The 22,321-nt window shown below is 33.5% G+C and overlaps 1 long non-coding RNA gene across 3 annotated transcripts in view; it reads right to left on the reverse strand.

The window, feature by feature from the left end:
* The window catches only part of LOC309623718, a 929,788-nt gene that overhangs the window by 419,875 nt on the left and 487,592 nt on the right, over positions 1-22,321 (reverse strand). For all 3 annotated transcript variants that reach the window (XR_014241493.1, XR_014241494.1, XR_014241495.1), the window contains exon 8: positions 5,281-5,351. This is a non-coding gene — a long non-coding RNA (uncharacterized lncRNA). The remainder of the gene's footprint in view (positions 1-5,280; positions 5,352-22,321) is intronic.

Consider the following 22,321-nt stretch of genomic DNA (forward strand, 5'->3'; position numbering starts at 1 on the left):
CCCCAGAACTGTGAGAAAATAAATTTCTGTTGTACATGGCACCCAGTCTGTGATATTTTGTTATGGTAGCCCTAGCAAACTAATTTACCAGATTACAACTGATATTTAAAAATGTATACATTTAATATATATTTCAGAATCTACTTTTCACTAGGTTCTCCACAATATAAAAGCAATAAACAAGAAAGTCACCATCTCTGACTTTAACATACACTCAGAGTGGGAATAACTAATACTGCATATGTAATGATAGGTTTGATGAGTGTGAAAAACTTTTGTACAGTTCATTATGAGAACAGACAACAGGAGTCCTAAGTAAAGTTTATCATGAGAGTTTTTCCTTATGGAGTTATTTCAAATCTATTCAAAGTTGTGTTTGGGCTAGCTAAGGAAGATGGCAGAGAAGGAGGAACAGAGGAGAAACCACTGAGTCTTTATTAAACTGAAACCACTGAATCTTTATTAAACTGAAACCTTTATTAAAGTGAAACAGTTGATGCAGACAAACAGGAATCAACTGGTGGGAGACAAAACTGATAGAAAGGTAGGAGTCGAAATAAGAAGAGTTGTGTAGGTCATGTTACCTACATGATAGTCAAATGTCAGAAAAATGTTTTTCAATAGAGCAGAATCGATTGATTTTTTTCTATTTGGTTATATTTTGTTTGTTTTCACAGTTTTGTTGAGGTATGGTTTACATATCAAAAAAATCTCCCTGTAAGGTATTCAGTTTGATGAGTTTTGGCAATTTTATAGAGTCATAAAACCACCACCATAATTGAGATATTGAATGTACCAGATACTCCAAAGAATTCCATCCAGGCCCTTTGTGGTTAATTTTCTCTTCTATTCCTGCACAACCATCTATATCATTTGCTTTGTTTTATCACTATAGGGTTTTTTTTCCCCCTAGAATGTCATATAAATGGAATCATGTAATTTATACATAGTCTATTGTATTTAAATGTTTTCCACATAGTCTGTTTTAAGTATGGATCCAAATTTTGTTTGTTTTCTGATTAACCCACTATGGGATATGTATAGTATACATACAATTAGTATGTCAGTTTACCAAATGATGAGTAGTTGATTGTTTCCAAGTTTTGGCTACCATGAATAATGCTGCTATGAATATTAATGTGTAGTTCTTGATTTGGGCATATGTTTTAGTTTCTCTTGGATAGCTATGATTTCTTTTCCCTTGGATAACTATCTAGGTGCATATTTATATCATAATTAGGTAAAATAATTGACACAAGTTTAAAACTGATTTGATGTAAGAGATTATGACAAGGAAGAAGTCAAATGTAGCTCATAATTTTCTGTCTTGAAAGAATGATTTAACATAATATTGGCATTTTCTGAGATGAAAGAAATTTTTGAAATAGAAAATTATGACTATAGTTTGAAATCCTGAATTTGAGATTCTGTGATGCAGCCAAATGGGGATATCAAATAATGGGTTAAACAAAAACTCTACCGGTAACAAAAGTGTTCTTGGCTAGAAAGTACATATATTGTAATAGTACAGAGACAAATAAAATTCACAATACTGAACAAGATCAGTGGCCAGTCAAGTATGGTCCAAGGGCCAAACTACCTATTTTTGTAAATTAAATGCTGCTTTTTAATTGCTACACCATTGGTTTACACATTGTCTATGCTACTTTCACACTACAATACAGAACTAAGTAATTATGACAAAGACCAGATGATCCACAAAGCCATATTCACTCTCTGGTCATATTTACTCTCTGGTCCTTTACTGAGTAAAGTTTGCTGAGTCCCCGACATAATTATCAAGAGAATATAGAGTTATAAGAAAAGACTGTAAGACAGTGTAGACTAGAGGGATAAGAATATTCTGCATTTAAAAATAAGGCGGAGGGCACAGAAATCTAAACAGAAGATCCAGAAAGTATTCAGATTGTAAGGAAAAAAAAATAGGGAAGTGTTCTGCTGTAAAGTCCATGGACACAGAGTTTTCAAGAAGAATGAGAGATCGACTGAAATCAAGAAATATGAGGTGAATAGAGGGGTGGGATAGGGAGAGTGGGAGGGAGAGAGACGCAAGAGGCAAGAGATATGGGGATATATGTATATGTATAACTGATTCACTTTGTTATAAAGCAGAAACTAACACACCATTGTAAAGCAGTTATACTCCAATAAAGATGTTAAAAACAAAGAAATATGAGGATTGAAAAATAAGTATACGGAAGTCATTGATAAACTTACCAGGGCAATTGTGGTAAAACAATATAAGTCCAATGACGGTGGATAGAATTGGGAAACGGGTATTAGAGCAGGGTATTAAATGTATTCAATTTCTTATGGCAGTGGGAAGAAAGATGATTGAGTTGAGGTCTAGAAACTTTTTGCCTATTACCCAGCAGGAGATCAGGGACCATTTGCTGCATTTGCTGCTGTCTAAATGAACCCGAGGATAATGATAATTGCCAACCAGTGCACAATGTACTGCAATACCTGATGGAGAATGTGAGGGGGTTATCAGTAAGCCAAATGTAGATCTTGGTGGGTGAAGTGATGCTGTAGTGGAGGACACTGAGACTATAGTGAAATAACAAAGTGGAAAACAAGAAAGAAAAGTAGACCTTATAGTGTCATCACTCATTCATAAATGCATGATTGGGATAGGAGTGAGGTGCAGAGGGCTTTGACATTTATTACCTATGGTTGGATTTTGGGCAAGTGTCCCCTTTGCCCGGTTTTAATTGGTCATACTACATGAGAATACTTAAAACTTCCCAAAACCTTACTTTATAGTGAATATTAAGTAGTATCACATTTTACAAGGACAAGAAATATCAGCTTTAAATAAGAAATGTTGAAAGAAAGGGCACTAATCCCCACCAAGTTGCAATACATCTGTCTTGAGTGCCCTGTGAAAAATTAAATGGCTCAGAAGAGTAACTATTGATTATTGTGGTTAGAATAAATTCATGCATTTTACCCTACACAGTATCAGACATGATAAAAGTTAATCAGGAAGTCCCACAGTCTAAAGGAATTGATATTCTCACACAAACTTGGTGAATGCTTCCTATTTTATTCTAACTTTGAAAGGAAATGAAGTAAAATTCACTTTTTTATACTACTGTACATCACCGTCCTCCCATTCATGCAGGGTATCTGAATTTGCAAGCATATTGAATCCAGAAACCAAATTTCAATTTCATCCCTATTAAAATAAAATGGATTCATTATAGAAATAATAGGATGATGTATTTCTTTCTTTTTTTTTTATTACTGGAGTAAAATTGCTTTACAATGTTGTGTTAGTTTCTGCTACACAATAAAGTGAATCGGCTATATGTATACCTATATCCCTTCCTTCTTGGACTTCCCTCCCCACCCCCCCACATCCAACCCATCTAGGTCATCACAGAGCACCGCGCTGAGTTCCCTGTGCTATACAGCAGGTTCCCACTAGCTATCTACTTTACACATGGTAGTGTATTTATGTCAAACCTAAACTCCCAATTCATCCCACACTCCCCTTCCCGCCCTGTGTCCACATGTCCGTTCTTCTCAGAGAAAAAAGTCAAAGAAGAATTTAAAACTGTGAAAGTATACACATACTACTAGCTGAGGATGGTTAATTAATATGGCGTAATAGAGGATCCAGTACGATGACTAAACTTAGGGAATAACTGGATCTGAGACTTTAGATACTTAATGGTAAGATACTTAATATTGAGAGATTTACCATCACTTAATGATGAGATACTTAATGGTGAGAAACTGGATGGTAATTCCCTAACGTTTTCAACAAATGGTTCTGGAACAATATGTTCCATTGCCAACTCATAGTGTTACATCTGGATCAATGAAACTGACAAAGTACGACAGTCCATAAGAGGCTTGAACACAAGACCTCCTGGGTCTTCTAGAAAAGAACTTATTGGCCTATGGGACATCTTTTCCTGGTTTGGTAACGACTGAGGCTCTTGGCTATGTTCACTTCTCTAGGCAGCCTGTCATCCTGTTTGGAATAATTTCTACTATAATCTTGGTTTGCTGTTGCCTCAGACAGATTAACCAGTTATTCTCACAGCCTCTTAATGTTGCAGTCATTTGAGTACATGATGGGTAGCCTACATTACTCACTCAGGTCCTAAAGGATCAAGAGTTAGAGTTCCTCAACTCTTCAATTCTGGTTCTAGCCCCAAATCCTAGCTCTTTCAGATGTGACCATAGGCAATTATAAGATTTTGCCTGATGGTCTTCACAAGGCCAAGGGAGGAAGATAATTTGCCCTTCCCACACCAGTACATTGCAGTTTCTAGGAGGAGTTGCAGTCAAGAACTCACATCCTTCAGGCCAGCCATGCTCATACACATATCAGCATTCCTAGAGTAAGAATCCCATTCAGAGAACACTTTATACAGTGTCTTGTCTAAGGCACTTTCTCCACTCTGACTCAGTAATTTGTCAATAATGACATTACAAGAAAAAAAAAAAAAAACAAAACCCTCAGAACAATAGTAGTCAGGAACATAGACAAAAATTAAAAGAAAAAAAAATTCTAACAAGGTATTAAAAAATGGAATGCAACAATCTATATACATGTGTAGATAGATAGAGAGAGGGAGCGTATATGTATATAGGTTAGTACATATACATATATTCCTATGCCCTGTTGGCTGAGAAAACCTAGAAGCAGTGACACCCCAGGATCAATGAGCACACTTAGCAGAAGATACCAGTTTCTAGTACCATTCGCCAATAAAAGAAATCAGTCAGTGTCCTTGGAGAAATGGCTGACTCTAGGACTGGGGCAGAAAATAAATGAGTTTGGAGCATCTTTCATTGCCAAAGTAAGGAAGTACTTATAAGCAAAAAAGAAACAATGATGGCAGTATGTCAAAGGGACAGAGAAGCCAACCAAAAGAGTTCCAAATAATTAAAACCAGAAATTTTGAGCCACAAAATAAAATAGTATTGCATTATAAACTTTAATATAAAATATATATACCCAGGTGTCCTAAGTGTTATAAATAAATGATTCAATAAATAAATAAATGGGGTACAATAAAAAATTTTCCATATAGAAAATTGCCAAATAATTTGTGTAAATTCTTCACTCTCAAGGAGGTGAAGCATAACTCCTTAAGTGTAGACTGTGAAAATGACTTTATTCCAAAGAGTAGAGTATGAAAAGTATGGAGGGGGGCAAAAAGATTAATTTAACAGTGGAGAAACCTGACAAACTCCACGTTAACATCAGTGGTAATAAGCCATGTTTATGATACATACCTTTGATATAATGTGATAAACAATGATGATTTACTTCTGTGGTTTTCCTCTGTAAGACCCACAACTGCAGTCTATAATGAGAAAAACATCAACAAATCCAAATTGAGGACCACTCCACAAAATACCTGACCAGCTTTCTTGAAAACTGTTAAGGTCAAGGAAAACAGTGAAAGTCTTTGTCACCATTATAACCGAGAGGATCCTAGGGAGACAGGACTACAAATTCAATATGGTATCTTGGATGGGCTCTTGGAATTGAAAAAGGTAATTAAGTAAAAACTAAGTCAATCTGAATAAATACTGAATTTTAGTTAATAATATATCAATATTAGTTAATTAATGGTAACACATGGACTATTCTAATGTAAGACATTAATAGGAGAATCTGGGTGTGGAGTATATGGAAACTCTTTGTACTATTCCACATTGCCTTTTTGTAATTCTAAATCTATTCTAAATCTATTCCTTCTTCCTGGAAATATGTACAATGCAAGCTATGCTAAGGCTATCCCTGTGGGTTTTCATTATCACTATCAGGGATACAAAATCTAGGTTAACAGATGGTACACCGGGGTGGAGGTAGGAAGAAACTGTGATTGATTGAAAGGAAGTTTACAGATGGATAAGGAAACCAGAAAAGGAAATTATCACTCCATATCTAACTTAGCTTCCCAAAGCAAGATAATGATTTTCTTGGCCATTTCTGTTTGATGTAGTGCTGACTTATGTTCAAAGTTGGAAGAAGCCCAAGATGTCTTTTCCACCGAAAAGGAGAATGTAACTGAAGCCAAATCCTAAGATTTACCCCAAAACAACTTGAATCGTTTGAAGGAAAGACATCAGCCAGTATTTCTTGTTGAATATCCTGATTAACAGCAGTTGAATTGATCACATCTGTAGCACTTCCTTGGTTGTGTTATCATATAGTTTCTTTTATAACCTTAAAAGAAATACTACCTTAGGACTAGACTGTATGCTTTATGCCTGGCAGAGAGCAGCTGGTGCACCATGTGGCCGTGAACCAGGATGACATTTTTTTTAGACAACTGCATGGGTACAAAGCAAAGGGATTTTTACTGCCTGCTCCTCTATCAGATTCTGCTTTGCTCTTAGACCACGTATGAGTATGGAGGGATCATTATAAAAGTGGCTATTGAAACAGCATTAACGTCCGAAATGATGAATGTTGGTGATGTAACAGTTAAAGATCAGTGATAATTTGTTTCTGAAACTTCAGAAAAGATATTTATGCAAAGTCATTTTTGCATATTGATTGAAATGCACCTTGAAACACATCTCTGAATATGATCAGCTAACAATTGCCCAGATGACATATTTGTTGAGGGTGCATATCATTTACTTGAATTTCACCATTACCACAAGTACTCAGCACTTTGATGACTCAGCTATCACTTGCCCCAATGTAGTAAGATGTTCTTAGGGCTTTGGAAACTGGATTTGGTATGGACTGGACATGGAAAGGATTTTTCTGGAGGCTCACCTTGGGTATGATAGGACTTGTTAACTTAGATAGGAACACAAGAGGGAGCTATTTTCAAGGAAACTGGCCATGTTCAAACAGTGCACCTTAAGAGGAAGAAAAAGTCTGATCAAATTAAAAGACAGTTACCAGGTGAACTGGTGTCTCAGGCTATATGACCAGCTTAAAATTGGCAAGTCATCACTGATAAATGTGGGTAAACATTCAACCATTATCATCATGACCACATGTTGAACTGCTAAATTAGGGCAATGGGAATTTGTGCCTCAGAGTCTCGAAAGTTAAGTTATGCTGTTGCTTTGCATGCTACACTGTTGCCTGTCATGAATTCTTTCTTAGTTCTTAAAACTAAGCCACCTTAAAACAGGGTGATGCCTGTTTTGTGCTGTGAGATGGATTGTAAATCTGAACCCAAACCACTGCAGCAGGTTGAACAGGGTGGAGACTATTGCTCCATTAATGGAAATATATCCATGGTCTGTGGATCCAGTAAGATCATCAAATATGATCACTTAGACCTTAATTCATATTGAAGTCTTCCTTTTTTATTTAAGCAAAACCTTTTGAGAACAGTAATATGTATGCTAAAATGTGTATAAATCATAAACGTATACATGAATTACATGAATGAATTTCATGAATTAAACTTTCTGTGCAACCAGCATCCAAATCAAGAAATGTCATCTTGGGCTTCCCTGGTGGAGCAGTGGTTGAGAGTCTGCCTGCCAATGCAGGGGACACGGGTTCGAGCCCTGGTCTGGGAAGATCCCACATGCCGCGGAGCAACTGGGCCCGTGAGCCACAACTACTGAGCCTGCGCGTCTGGAGCCTGTGCTCCGCAACAGGAGAGGCTGCGACAGTGAGAGGCCCGCGCACCGTGATGAAGAGTGGCCCCCGCTTGCCGCAACTAGAGAAAGCCCTCGCACAGAAACGAAGACCCAACACAGCCAAAAATAAATAAATAAATAAATAAATTTATTAAAAAAGAATCTAGAAAATTACTGACCTTTGTGTGTGATTTTTGTAACTTGTAAAGACAAAATAGACAGTTTTAATGGACCCGTAAAACATTTAAAATGATTATATTGAAACACAATACTTATAAAATTCTATCCAACCAATGTGGAGGTTTTTTCATGCTGTATTTTCTGGCCAGTGTTTAATTAAATTCAAGTTCATTATACTTATATTTCTATCACAGGACTGTAAGTTCCCAGAGCCGATCTGTCTGTCATAAGCTTTTGGTCATTCCAAGATTAGTCTGAATTTATGATCCTAGTAATGATCATTTAATAGTAGGGACAAACAACTATAGGTAATTGTAGTGACACAAAGGAATAGATGTGTTTTAACACAGCTGCATAAATTGCAAACTATAGAAAATTCATAATTTTAAAAAGTTTCAACTCAGAGTCATTTTTTAAAATGTTAAGTATCTAATCTAGAAAATAATCGGGGAATAATGTTAATGACTGAAATGTTATGACCTTTATTTATGTCATATCCCTGAAATATTTTTAAACATGATTTTCTTCTGTAGATGGATGCACGAACTCTGTCATTGAAAATATTGAATGAAACTGACAAGTATACAGGAGGGAGCATATTATAAAAATACAACAAAACTACTTTACTGAATAATACTGAGTTGAAACATTGAAACGATTATTGTCTCTGAGAGCTAAAATCCAGATGATTTGCAGTATCCTATAAATGTATGATGTTGTTGGTTCTATTTATATAATGTACCATTTGACTTACTCTCTTTATGATATTTATATCTCCTTATGGCCAGACTTTTATAAAGCAATTTTTATCAAAGCTGTGAAGAGGTCTTTAACTTTTTCTTTTCAATCATAAACTTTTAAAAGGTGGCAGCACATACAGCGTTGAGTTTTATAAAAGAATCCACAGAGAAAACTGTAATTTTCTCCTATTCGATATATTGTGATAAATTCCAAGGAAAGATATATTCATTCATATTTTTAAAAACTGGCTTATTTTCATTTTTAAGCATTTTTAATGTTACATATACACATTGATTTTAGAAATAAAACAATGACCAAAATGGTTTTCCATACTAAGTAGATGTTATTTTACATATAGCTTTCTGTTCTTACTGAGATCTCCTGAAATTCAACACTGATAAAGTAAATTACAATCAAAGAAAAAAAGATGTAATTAGCACTGTGCAATTTTTCTAACCTCTCATTTGTTTATATACAGCATAACCCTTTTCTTTTTCTTTTGGACACAAAGGGAGAAAATTCTTCCTTCAACTCCTTTCACCAACATTTCAGGTATAGTCAAAACTTTCATAAAGAGAAGCGTTTTTTCTAACAACTCTTTTTATAAAAGAATAATAACAAGAGACAAGTTTGGCTAGGTACCTATGATAATTTAAATAACCCTTTCTCATCTTGGGTACTTTATTACAATGAATGCCTACAACTGTGAATCAATTTCCCAATTGGAAGGAAAATTTAAAAAAAAAACCTAACTGAAAAGGACATTAACAACAAAACCAAACAAAACTAAAACAATCTGGGAAAACATGGTGAAGGCTTTCTTCTAATCCATGCTCAGTCAAGAGCATACATCACACTTCTTAGGGAAAAAGGAGGATCCAAGTTATACTATACAATTTTTCTGACTATTCCCACCCTAAAAGGAAAGACAATGGTTATTTCATCCTACAAACAAATTAGGGTTATATAAAGAAATTCAAAATACCAAAACTCTATGTTTGAATATCATCGTTTAAGAGAAGATATGCTGTCGGTTTCAAAATGACAGCTTCATTTTCTTTCACTCAAATAAATGTGAGTCCATATATAGCTCTGTCTTCAGGCATCTTGAAGCTAAACATTTACGCAGTTTTTCTTAAGTTATGGAGAGAGATAATTAAAATCTTTGGAGAATTTAATAAAATATTTTGGAAGGATACAGCTACCAAGATGTTTTTCTAAGCTATAATTTCTGATGCAGCAGTTATGAAGGTCTCTTTTAATAAATCTGAGAGGGTGTTTGTTTTCTTGCTTTTATTTTTTTAAAATAATAAGTGATTAATTATTTAACGTCATTTGGTATTTAAGAAAAATGCTACCCTGTAGGCAAAAATAACAACAGGACTTATATCTAAAAGACCAAGAAAACATAGCCAAATTCTTCCTTCCCAAACAATAACAACAGCAAAATCCCAAGGTTCACCCTAACGGTCCAGCTTTACCATAACTATTCGTGATGCATTTCCTCTACTGAAATGAATATTTCCATCTATTTATTACAGATACTAAATGTTTAAGAAGCTGGGGTCTTTATTCTAGGATTAAGCTATATGATCATAATTTTTTAAAATATATATTTAAAAAGAAATTGACATGCAGTTATTTAAAATTTAAAAACAATAAAACTACAGTATCAGATAGAACATAGCGCCACATCCCCCAAAATATTTTAAATATTCTCATTTTAACATAAGTTCAGTTTATATTATTTTATATAATGCTTTTAAAATATTTTTAGGAAGTAGCACAATTCACTAGAGAAATCAGGTAATGCAACATAATCATCTCAGTGGAAAGTGTAGTTATTTGTATATAAGTTTCCAAATATTTCTTTCCTGGTTGCCCCATGTTCCAGTTTTAGTCACAGTTCATTGAAACTGTAGTGAATGCTGCATTTGTTACAAATGAAACAAAACCAACAAATTTTGGATAATTAAAAACAGTGTCAAAGTTTTATTACAAACATGTTGCCGAAAAGATAACTCTAGAAGTCAATTACAAGATTCTTTTTTCATAAGGATGTTTACAAAAGAGAAACTTTAGATAATGACTGTTAGATTAAAAACAAGGGGCAAATATGTTTGAATAAAATAATAATACATATGGTTGACAGTTACTTGGGTTTGTTGGGTACTAGATTCCCAGAAGTCTTCTTCATACCATTAAATTTATCACAAAATTGCTTAGACATTTTATCAGGAATGCAAAATTCTCCCCCAAAGGAAGTTGTGAATACTGTGAAACATACTATTTCTCTGATCTGATTTGGAAAAAATTTTGTTTGTTTCCAACCTGTAAAGAGAGATTGATAAAATGGCAGGAATCATTAAAGAACTATAGACATCTAAAAGATACATGCAACCCTATGTTCATAGCAGCCCTATTCACAATAGCCAAGACGTGGAAACAATCTAAATGTCCATAGGCAGATGAATGGATAAAGAAGATATGGTACATATATACAATGGAATACTACTCAGCCATAAAAAAGAATGAAATAATGCCATTTGCAGCAACATAGATGCAACTGGAGATTATCATACTAAGTGAAGTAAGTCAGAAAGAGGAAAACAAATACCATATGATTTCACTTATATGTGGAATCTAAAATATGACACAAACGAACCTATCTGTGAAACAGAAACAGAATCACAGACATAGACAACAGACTGGTGGTTGCCAAGGGAGAGGAGAGTGGGGGAGGGATAGAGTGGGAGGTTGGGGTTAGCATATGTAAGCTTTTATATATAGAATGCATAAACAACAAGGTGCTACTGTATAGCACAGAGAACTATATTCAATATCCTATGATAAGCCATAAAGGAAAAGAACATTAAAAAAAAAGAATATATATATATATATATGTATAACTGAATCACTTAGCAGGACAGCAGTAATTAACACAACATTGTAAATCAAGTATCCTTCAAAAAAATCAAAAAAAAAAAAAGAACTATAGACATCTAAACTCAGATTAAAATTCCTTCTATGTGAACACAGCCCTACTGCTGCATGAGGGACCCTGGAATAGAATGAATTCTGGTACTTACTCCAGTTGCTGCAAATACAAAATCTTCTACAGTAGGAAAAGTGTATTTCAGTTTTACAACTCTGTTCAAATGTCTCTGATAAACCATGAATAAGAAATTATCTTCGCATTTTTAATAATTATACCCCTAGGTATACTGTAATCAAATTGTACAAGCAGCTTTTGATGATTTGGGAATATGATATATACGCCCATCTTTAAAAATTCCAATTTCAAGTTTAAAAGAATAAGGCTCACACTTGAAAGGGCTACAATAAATGTTTCTATTTATGTATTTTTTGTGTGCCAAAATATTAATATTTTGATTTAGATATATTTTGTTGGCCTTCCAATCCAGAGTTATAGTATCCCACTTATTACATTTTGAGGTCAGTTTCCTTTTCTAACGTGGCACAAGAAAATTGGGAAAGGGGAACAATATTTTCCATTCCATTATGATGATTACTGAGATTTCATCGTTGACATGTGAGTGATATGTTGAAAGACAAGTGGGTTCAACCTCGTCAATGCTGGATTTTTTTTTTCCCTTGGCCATGACAGATAGTTCAGCCTATCAAGACATTCAAACTCTCAAACTGGTTGCAAACTTCTACCCTTGATTTTCCATCAAACCCTCCCTATCTTCAACTAACTTCAATATTTCTCTCTTGAATTATTCCAGCTCTATCTCCTTCAAACCCTTGAACCTCTTTCCCTTGATTAGCCTAAACACGCATGGTTCCTCTTCAGGATATCACTGAAATACAAACACCTCATATTCCCCATTCCAACTCTGCCCTGGGCGATGGTCCATATCTCACAACTCAGAGGCTCCACTAGAATTTTGAGATGGGAAATGAATAATGCATCTCTCACTCTTCAACATTTACCAGAGCAAGAACAAAACATATTAATATTTTAAAGATTCACCTAAACAAAAATTTTGTTTAGCACATATATGCTTTCACTCTATTTTTGAAACACTGGTGACAATCCTAGTTTCTAGTAAATCACAGATTAGAATATGGATTTCTGTACATATGCAAATAGAAGCTTGTCACACTAACATAAAAGAGCGATCACATTCCTTTGAAATTTCTCTATCTATACACATTGTACACATGTACTTGTAAGCCGGGCACAAAAAGAATAGGAGTAGCTGCAATCATATATTTGTTTTATTATTTTCACCCTCAACACTGACCTAATGTATTTTTAATTTTTTTCCTTATGTACACAGAATTCTAATCTGAAGATGATCTTTTGAATGATAGAATTTGGATTATGGTATAAAATAATAGTGTTATTAAAGTTGACAGTGTTTTATGACTTCCCTTAACTCATCATTTTCTGAGCATCCTTAATAAAACAAAAACAAAAACTGGTATATTTATGCCACTGAATTACATAATGCAGGTCATTTCTAATGTTATTTAATAGTGACATTTCTAAAACAAAACAAAGCAAAACCACTTAATTTTATTTTCCAATTTGTACCATTTGAAGTTCTATTTTAAGCTATTAGAATAAATCATAGCTAGAATACACACAACTCTATTTTTATTAGTTCAACCATCTTTCTAACAATCTTTCCAACATTGTAGACTCCACACCTGTATTTCCATGATGATACTGGAAAATACAGATTTCCCACAGACCTCAAAACCTTAATGTTTTTCCCTCCCAAATCTTTTCCTCTTCCACTGTTTCTTTTCTATGTAAATCATATCCACCCTACTCAGTAGAGTTATAAACCTACCTTGCCTGTATTAGCAAACCGATTTCCTTTGTAAACCATTCAATTTAATTGGATCCCCACTCTGTAGCCAGAGAGATCTTTCTAAAATAAAAACCTGATATTATTACTTCTCTGGTTATCTCTTTATACTTTGCAAAGTCTAGCCCAAGGCTTGTAAGAATTGCTTGTAATAATTATGGTAGAGTCTATGATACTGTATTAAATAGACCCCCAAAACAAAAATACAAACAGTAGTTGAAAAGATAGAAGTATATATCACTAGGTTCTGGTCTAGTCCTTTTTAAGGGAACTTGGTCCCTTTCATTATTCTGTCCAAATATTTCTCAAAGTTTTCCGTTATCTGTATGATTCAAGCAAGTTTCAGAGAGATGTTCCTATTCCAGACTGTGAAAAGTGAAGAAAAGGAATTCTAGGGCCAACAAGTTTGGGTTTAAGGACAATCTGAAATTCTCCATGGACAATCTGAAATTGTCCATCTCTCCTTTCACATTCCATTGACCCAAACTTAGTCTGCAACTGATAGTAAATGAAATGAAAACAATGAAATAGAGTGTGTAAATGGAAAGTCTAGCTAACAGCTGGGAAATTCTCTATAAGGAAGAAGCAGAAAATGGATATTCGAGGATTGTTAGCAGTCTTTACCACACCATCAAATTCAGCTCATCCCTGTTTCTCTCATATTCTGTGTTTCAGCCATTGTGATTCATATGAATTTGCCCTCATTATCTTCACCTTTTTCATTCCTCATGTTGGTCCTCAGAACAATCCTGTTTCCAACTATCAGTTTCTGTTACTTGTAACCAGGGAACACTTTCTAAACCATAGTGTCTCAGAAGGAAAAGCTATGGTCTTTTTTGATTTATGATTTGCTTATATTTGTTTATTTCTTTATTCAAAAGCCCTTTCTTTTTAAATATTTTCCCTTTCAATAATTGAAGTATTTTTAGTTATTGATAATTTTACAAATTATTATCAGAATTAATACATGTGAATGACTTTTATTTTTTCTCAAAGCTAATGAGAATTTTGGTCTATGTTATTCAGTCTCCTATAAGGGCTGGAACATTTTACTTATATCCCTAGATAACCTCTGTTCCAGTTATTCTGGTATTTTTTTCTGGAATGAGCAATTCTAAGATTGGATCTCCATTTTCTGTCTTTCGTAAGTATGTCAGCACTTATCCTATTATCTCTATCCTTTCCATTTGATATTGTCAGAATTTTCCTTTCAATTTTATCTTTCATTATCCAGTTTATGAAGTTTCTAGTAAGATTTAAAGAATTTTTCTCAAAAATATGCCTTCTTATTTCTCTAATAAAATATTTCCAAAGTTCTGCTCTTATTTTGATAATTCAAAGTCACATTCTTCTCTTTTGTTCAGCAGGATTTTGTTCTATAGGCCTCAAACCACAATTTCCTCCTCTTTACTTGTATTCAATTGAGGTTTTTTTTCTGTGCCATCCCAGTCTTTGCCAATAGATAGGAATCTCTTTCTATTAAACTGCTGCTCAACTTACCTTCTTAAATATACAGGGGGATTAGCAGAATGAAGTCCATAAATTATAGCTCAATACTCAGTGTCCAGCAAACATGGACAATTATAGCTTTCCTTTGCATCTATCTCATCCCTTACAATCCAGTTGCTGGCAACAAAAAGTGGATTATCTAAAACATTAAAATCCTTAATCTTTACTTCTACACAATTCCTTTTTGCTCTCTAGACTTTAACACAATCATTTTTGAGAGGAATATTCTTTCCTGTGTTCAGCATGCCAAGGCTGGTATCTGCTCTCCACTATCTTCCAAGCTACTCCTCCAGACACAGGTATGCGCATACATTCATACACATACACACACACATGAGTACACACACACACTCTCTCTCATACACAAACACATGCACTTACACATGAACTTTCCCTGAGTGTCACAATTTCTCCTAGGACATTTGAGAAAACATTCACAAATGACAACAAGTATTATTGAGTGCAAAACATGTGCTAGGTACCGTTCAAGGTGATTTGAGTAGAGCAAAGAAGATAATAGTCAAAGATCTTTTATCTAATGAATCTCACATTCTAGAGGTCAGATATAAACAATAAACAGCAAAGAAAAGTATAAAGTATGTGAGAAGATAATACACTTTACAGAAACTATAGACTAAGGCATAAGAATTCTGAGGCTTTGTAAATTTGAAGAGGCTGGTCTGTATATCTTGAGAAAGATGGAGCACAAACTGGAAGGATTAGAGAGGTGTACACGCAGATATGGGGTAGGGAACTCTCCAGATGGAGGGGAAGACCAGTGCAAAGATGCTCTGTACATGAGAAATAGCAAGTAGGTCAGTAAGGCTGAAGTGAACAGAGGCAGAGAATAGAAGAGAATAGAAGAGATGATGTCAGAAAGAGAATAGGAGGTTATATTTACTAGAGCCTTCTAGGTACCATAAAGACATTGACTTGATTTTGGGTTCAGCTCTTTGTGCACTGGAGACACATGATCTGACTTATGAATTGGAGTTAACAGTTAGGTGACCTCAGAATGAAGAGAAGTATTTACTTTACTTTTATAAAGAAAAAGGAAATTTGATATGTGTATACGTTTAAGGAATTTTAAGGAAATAGTAAAGATGAGACTAATAAGAACAAAACTATTTCTTGCACCATATATTTTGTAGCTTATTTCAAATTCTGAATTGATTGTACTTTTTCATAGTTCACATAAGCCAAAAAGTTTTTTAAAAATTAGGCTTGTTTTAAAATGACTACTATTATAGGAAATTTTTCTTAGATTTATGAATTCTAAAATACAAAATATGACAGTATATAGCTTCCTTACTTTCAGGCTTGTACTAGTATAGTATTTAAGTATATTGCTATTAAGTATGACAGTAACTACTTTTACTTATACTTAAGAGTAGATATCTTGTGTTCTGTGAAATAAAAATGTTTCAAATTAAAAAAAAAATACAAGGTACTGTCAAGGATAGATTTCGTTAGTAGAGAAACAACATGCAGCTCCTCCAATGTTGCATTTTCTAAAACAAAACACAGTGATGTCATTTCTATTATATTAAAATTCCGAGAAAAAAGGTTTTTATTGATAATCTATTTCATGCAAACTTTATTCAAGTTGCAAAATTATCAGATACAATAATAGATATATTATATGTAATGACTTTTAATATAATTGTCAGAAACCTCAGTATGGAAACCTAATACTATATCTAATCCCCTGTTATCCATAGCAGTGAAAAAATTACTAACCAACTCAAAATATCTTGATTTCTCTTATCTCAGAATAATCTTTTTATTCATAAACAGCATGTTATATTTAAAAAAAAAAAAAGCAAGCAGCTTTTTAAAATAAAATCCCTGTAAAGGTGATGGAGACATTGAAATTACAATTTTTCGGAAAAGGAAAATCCTAGGAAATCAAGAAACATTATTATGCCAAATAGAATGAGAAAGCTCAAGTTCACGCCCACGGATTTTAGTGCACCTATAATGACATGACAATGAATTAAGAGAGTTGAAAAAAATACTTCAGTCAAATTTGAATGTTATTTACAGAGGTAAATTGCTTAGTTATGCATTTTTAGCTAAAAATAGATTCTATCCCTGAACTAGAGCTGGCAATACTTGAAAAATAGAGTAGAAGAGAGAAAAAAATTGTAAAGCATATAAAAATATTACAGGTAATCACTACTTTCAAAGAAGGAATGTTTCGTTAATATCAGACATCATTCTTTTTCCTTTTTCTAAAACTAGTATTTCAAGACTGTCAGTAATCTTTCAAAAGCCACTTAACAATCTGTCAAATAACAATGATAGTATACATTTTATTTGACAGACCAAAATTTATTTGTAGGTTTTTAAAAAATCCCAACTATTTACCTTTATATTCCACACACAAGTGTATCTGGATAAATATGATCTAGAAATACAGTTATTCAAAAAGTTTAAATAATTATACTGTTTATGTGTGTAGAGTTTTGGCATAAACTATGATTCAAAATATGTAAATATCTTAACAATGAAAATTTCATAAGGGATCTACCTCACTTATGCATTTTTCCTTATTACATTCTTTGAGGAAGTATTAGCTCTCTTTTTTATATTTCATCTACTTTGATTCTCCACACATTGTAGTTCTTTAACATAAATGCATACATTACAGTTGGTAAACTGTTTAAATTATTGCTTTCCCTATCATAAGGTTAATTGGTTTTTGCAAAAACTTGATTTAATTGTTTAATCAATGACATATTATTTTAAGTGTTCTCAGTGATATTAGTTGATGGTTTTAAAATTTCCAGTTTCCTCATTTACTTAATAATTTCCTGAACATAAATACTTACACAATAATTCTTAGTTAAAAATATAATTAGAAAAAGATTATTTCAAAGTACATGAGCCAAAAGCATATAGTCATCATCTGAATCATTAATCTGTGGAAAGTGGGCTGGGGTAGGAAATAGGTGAGGGAGATTGAGGTACAAACTTTCAGTTACCCAATAAATGAGTCATAGTTATGAAATGTACAGTGTGGGAAATACAGTCAAGAATAATGTAATAGCTTTGTATGGTGACAGACGACAACTAGACTTATTGTGGGAATCAGAGTTTAATCAAGGTAATTCCTTTCCCCCTCAGCGTGTGTGCCTGGGAGCTTCATTAAAAGCTCTTCCCCGCTTACATTGTTGTTTTCCAGTTGGTACTGTCTGCCTCCCATTCTTTGCCTTTCCAGATGGGAGCCATAATTGTGTGTACCCAGTGCCTGCTCCATCACTACATTCTAGGTGTTTGTCCTGGAAAGGGAAGATAAATTGCGGTTTACAATTACAGAATTGTAGTTCTGCAGACTAAAGGAAGCCACATCTGGATCTGATGGCACGCAGAGACAGGGACTCGGAACAATAATCACTGACCAGATGGGACTTTATGTTGTCTTTCTCAGGAAGGAGTGAGAGTGTTCCATGTGCGAAAGCAGAATAAAGTAATCTGGTAACTAAAATGTTCTGTCAAAGATGATAAGATGTATTCAAATTACTATCTTCTTGGACACACAACAATCTGACCTTCCAAATCTTTCTTGCAGTTAGGTCAGAGACCATATGATTAAATTCTGACTAGTGGAATATAGGCATATGTAATATAAAACACTTCTAGATTTGGCCCATTGTACAACATTACCCTTCCTTTTTGCCCTTAAGCAGGGACTTTGGATTCTGTGTGTTCCAGATCTATATCTGCACGATGGAATGGCCTGATTCCCAAGTCACCAATGAGGAAGGGCCAGCCTGCACCAGACTGTGATATGAGTAGGAAATAAAACTTTGCTGGGCTAATCCACCGATATTTTGAAGCTTATTTGTTATAATAATACAGCCTACTCTATCCTCTCTAATAAAATTATATAAAATATTGATAAAAATACTAAACAAACAAAAGGACAGCAAATCCTCATGAGAAGATGGTAATAAAAGAAAACTGCTCAAAAAGCTCCATGTAATTGTCTTCTGCTGTCATTAGAACCAAAACCAGGTTTTTTGGGGTTTTTTCTTTTCTATCTGTGTTTGTTTTGATGAGTGAGAAGAGAAGAGCAGTTTCTGGTTACATGTTAGCAATGGGAGGATATAAATATCAAATAGCCTCTAGCATTGGCAGAGGCTCAGGAGTGCATCCTGAATTGAAGGATTATTCAGTGCCCTTTTATACAAAAGAATAAATCCTTGCAAAGTACTTTCAATTCAATAACTGAAAAAATGTAGAGGGCAAATCCAACAATTGCTATTACCAACAGCCCAGCTGAGCCCTACTTTCTAATGCCACCAGAAAACAGAAAAAGAGATACCAGTAATTCTCCTGCAAAATGAAGGATGAATGGGAAGAGACACAGTGAACCACCATGAGTGGGATGTGAGATGAGAAAGACACGAAGGAAATGCAGAACACATGGCCAAAGATGATACAATAGGAAGGATATATCAAAGTAGCAATCCAAGAAAAAAAAAAAAGGAAAAAAAAAGAAAAACAGAGTAAAATAAGACAATAGCAATAATACTGAATATACATCTTAAAGAAATAATTTTAATGAGATACACTCATTTAGATAGAAAAATTCTTATATTTAGATATCCCATATGTACATGCAGAAGAAAGTAAATGAATGGGAAAAAAAGGCCAGAAAAATGTGCGTATAAGAAAGGAGATTATTAATTTTATATCACATTAATTTAAGGAGGAAACATTTGCCCATAAAAACTTAAACTTTCAAATGTTATATAATAGAGTCTATAATGCAGATATAACTGACAAGAAATGTTACATACTAAATAACTTTAATAACAGCAAAACACATAAAGCAAATTAAAATGTGTAAGTAAAAGGCAAAAGACACACAAAAAAAGACTCAATAAATTATCTGTATCTATATCAGAACACTAAAATAAAATAATAGAAGGAGAAAAAAATGAACTAAATAATAAATGTAATGTCTCTAAGCAAATATAAACATTTTAAATTGTGCCATAATTGATATATATATTTTTTCACTGGTATATAGAATTTTAAAAATTGTGGAATGAAGCTAAAAGAGTAATTAAAAAAAAAAGACTTACAACCCTAAAAGCATATATATAAATATAAAATAATATAGGTATATAATATATGTTACATATTCACATATATAATATATATTACACACACACACATATACAGGTATGTGTGTGTGTATACTCCATAAGACGTGATTAGGGGAAATTTTACCAATATTCTGCTGTCATGTCACATATATTTCATGCATCTGATGGAGTCACATGACACTCTAACAATAATTTTTAGCATTTTATTTGTTCACACATAATTTTGCCTCTGAAATTCTTTCAGTGACTAATTTCCTCGTGAAATACATCCTTTATACTTTCCTTTAATGAACTACTGTTAATACTAAATTCTCTGCTTTATTTTACTTGGAAATATTTTATAATATTTTATGATATTAAATATTAAATCATAAATTTTTTTTCCTAGGTATGCATTTTCTCACAATTATTTTAAAATATTTTACTAGTTTCTGGTTTCCATTTTTTTCTTTTAAAACATAATCGGTTAGTCTCATGATTCCTCCTTTTTAGATGCTCATTCTCTTCTTTGTGGCTGATGTTAAAAGATATTAATTTAATGATATTAAATTTCTAGTGTTTTTCATTTACTTTATGAGTTATAGCTTTGTTTTCCACTTGGAATACATCATGAGTCCTTAACGTATGGATTCATGTCTTTGTTCAACTTTGGAAATTTATCACAATTTTTCAAATTTTGCTTCTCCTCCATTATTTCTGCAGTCTCCATCTAGTTAGGCAGATTAGGTCTTTCTATCATTTATAGCTCTTAAATCTCTTACATATTTTCTGTGTCTCTCTGCTGATCTTTAGCTAAATCAAGAGCTTGAGTTTTAGATTTCCTACTCAATGCTGATGGAAATGTTTACATAGGCTTTTGAAACAATGTCTAAGAGCTGTCCCATGCAAAAGAAAAGAAATCTCTCTTCTGCTCATGGCTGAACGCTGCTGTAGGGTCTTTATATCTCTGGCAATTTTGCTTTTACCCATGTTGAACCTCAAAGAGATCGTTCAATCAGGAGTTTCAGAGGTTTACAGTAGGACACAGTGAGCACATACAGAAAAAGCCAGTGCAAAGAAAAAATGCAGAGACAGTTCTGTATACATAATTGAAAATATAGTTACTCTAAATAAATGAAGTTTCAGAATTAGTAAGAATAAAATTGTACCATAGAGTTTCTACAGGGAACAATTCAAAAATGAAATCATTCTGGGTTGTAGAAGGTAAAAGGGTAAAGTAAAATTAGAACAGGCAATTTCAATCCAGGTGAATTCATGTCATAAATTACTAAGAACACAATAAGTAATTTGACAATTCCAGAGTTACTTTAATAATAATTTCAAATAATGATATAATTGTCTTGAATCTTATGTGCCAAATAAAAAAAGCATCTGATTTTATAGAGAAGAATTGTTGACAATTGTGAAAACAAATTTTTATATACGAAATAAATATTGACTCATTTGCCTTGATAAATTAAGCAGACAAAAGTAAGTATGGATATAAAATAGGAGTGCCATACTGTCAGTACACATTATACTTGAGATCAATCCATGAAGACAAACATATACATTTGGTGCATTTATTTCATTATTTTATATTATTTTTTTAATCACCACATTTTACATATTATATTTTCATTGATGAATACATAGGCTAATTTATAAAATAACTAATATGCTTTTCATTTTTCCAAAACAATTTTTTGCATAATTCATGATTCCCTCATATTTATATTTATAACGTGACCACTATTATATGAAAAATTCATGCATATGATTATTTTATCCTCTGATTATAATACTACTGCACAGATTGGTTTTCTACTCTTTAATTATTCTTGTATTCTTGCAACAAACCTCATTTAGTAATGATGCATTATTCTTTTTTTTTTTTTTTTTAAACTTGAAAGAAGGCAGCACTTCATTTTTTTTTTTTTTTTAAAGATTTATTGATTGATTGATTGATTGCTATGTTGGGTCTTCGTTTCTGTGCTACGGCTTTCTCTAGTTGTGGCAAGCGGGGGCCACTCTTTATCGCGGTGCGTGGGCCTCTCACTATCGCGGCCTCTCTTGTTGCGGAGCACAGGCTCCAGACGCGCAGGCTCAGTAGTTGTGGCTCACGGGCCTAGTTGCTCCAGGGCATGTGGGATCCTCCCAGACCAGGGCGCGAACCCGTGTTCCCTGCATTAGCAGGCAGATTCCCAACCACTGCGCCACCAGGGAAGCCCTGCATTATTCTTTTAATGCACAGTTTAATTATTTTTACACTTCTTAAAAAAGGATTTTGAAACTATTTACGTTCAAAAGAAAAATTAAAGACCCTAAGTTTGTCTTCTG

Source organism: Balaenoptera borealis (assembly GCF_965194805.1).
Source record: "Balaenoptera borealis genome assembly, chromosome: 2".
Taxonomy (NCBI): Eukaryota; Metazoa; Chordata; class Mammalia; order Artiodactyla; family Balaenopteridae; genus Balaenoptera; species Balaenoptera borealis.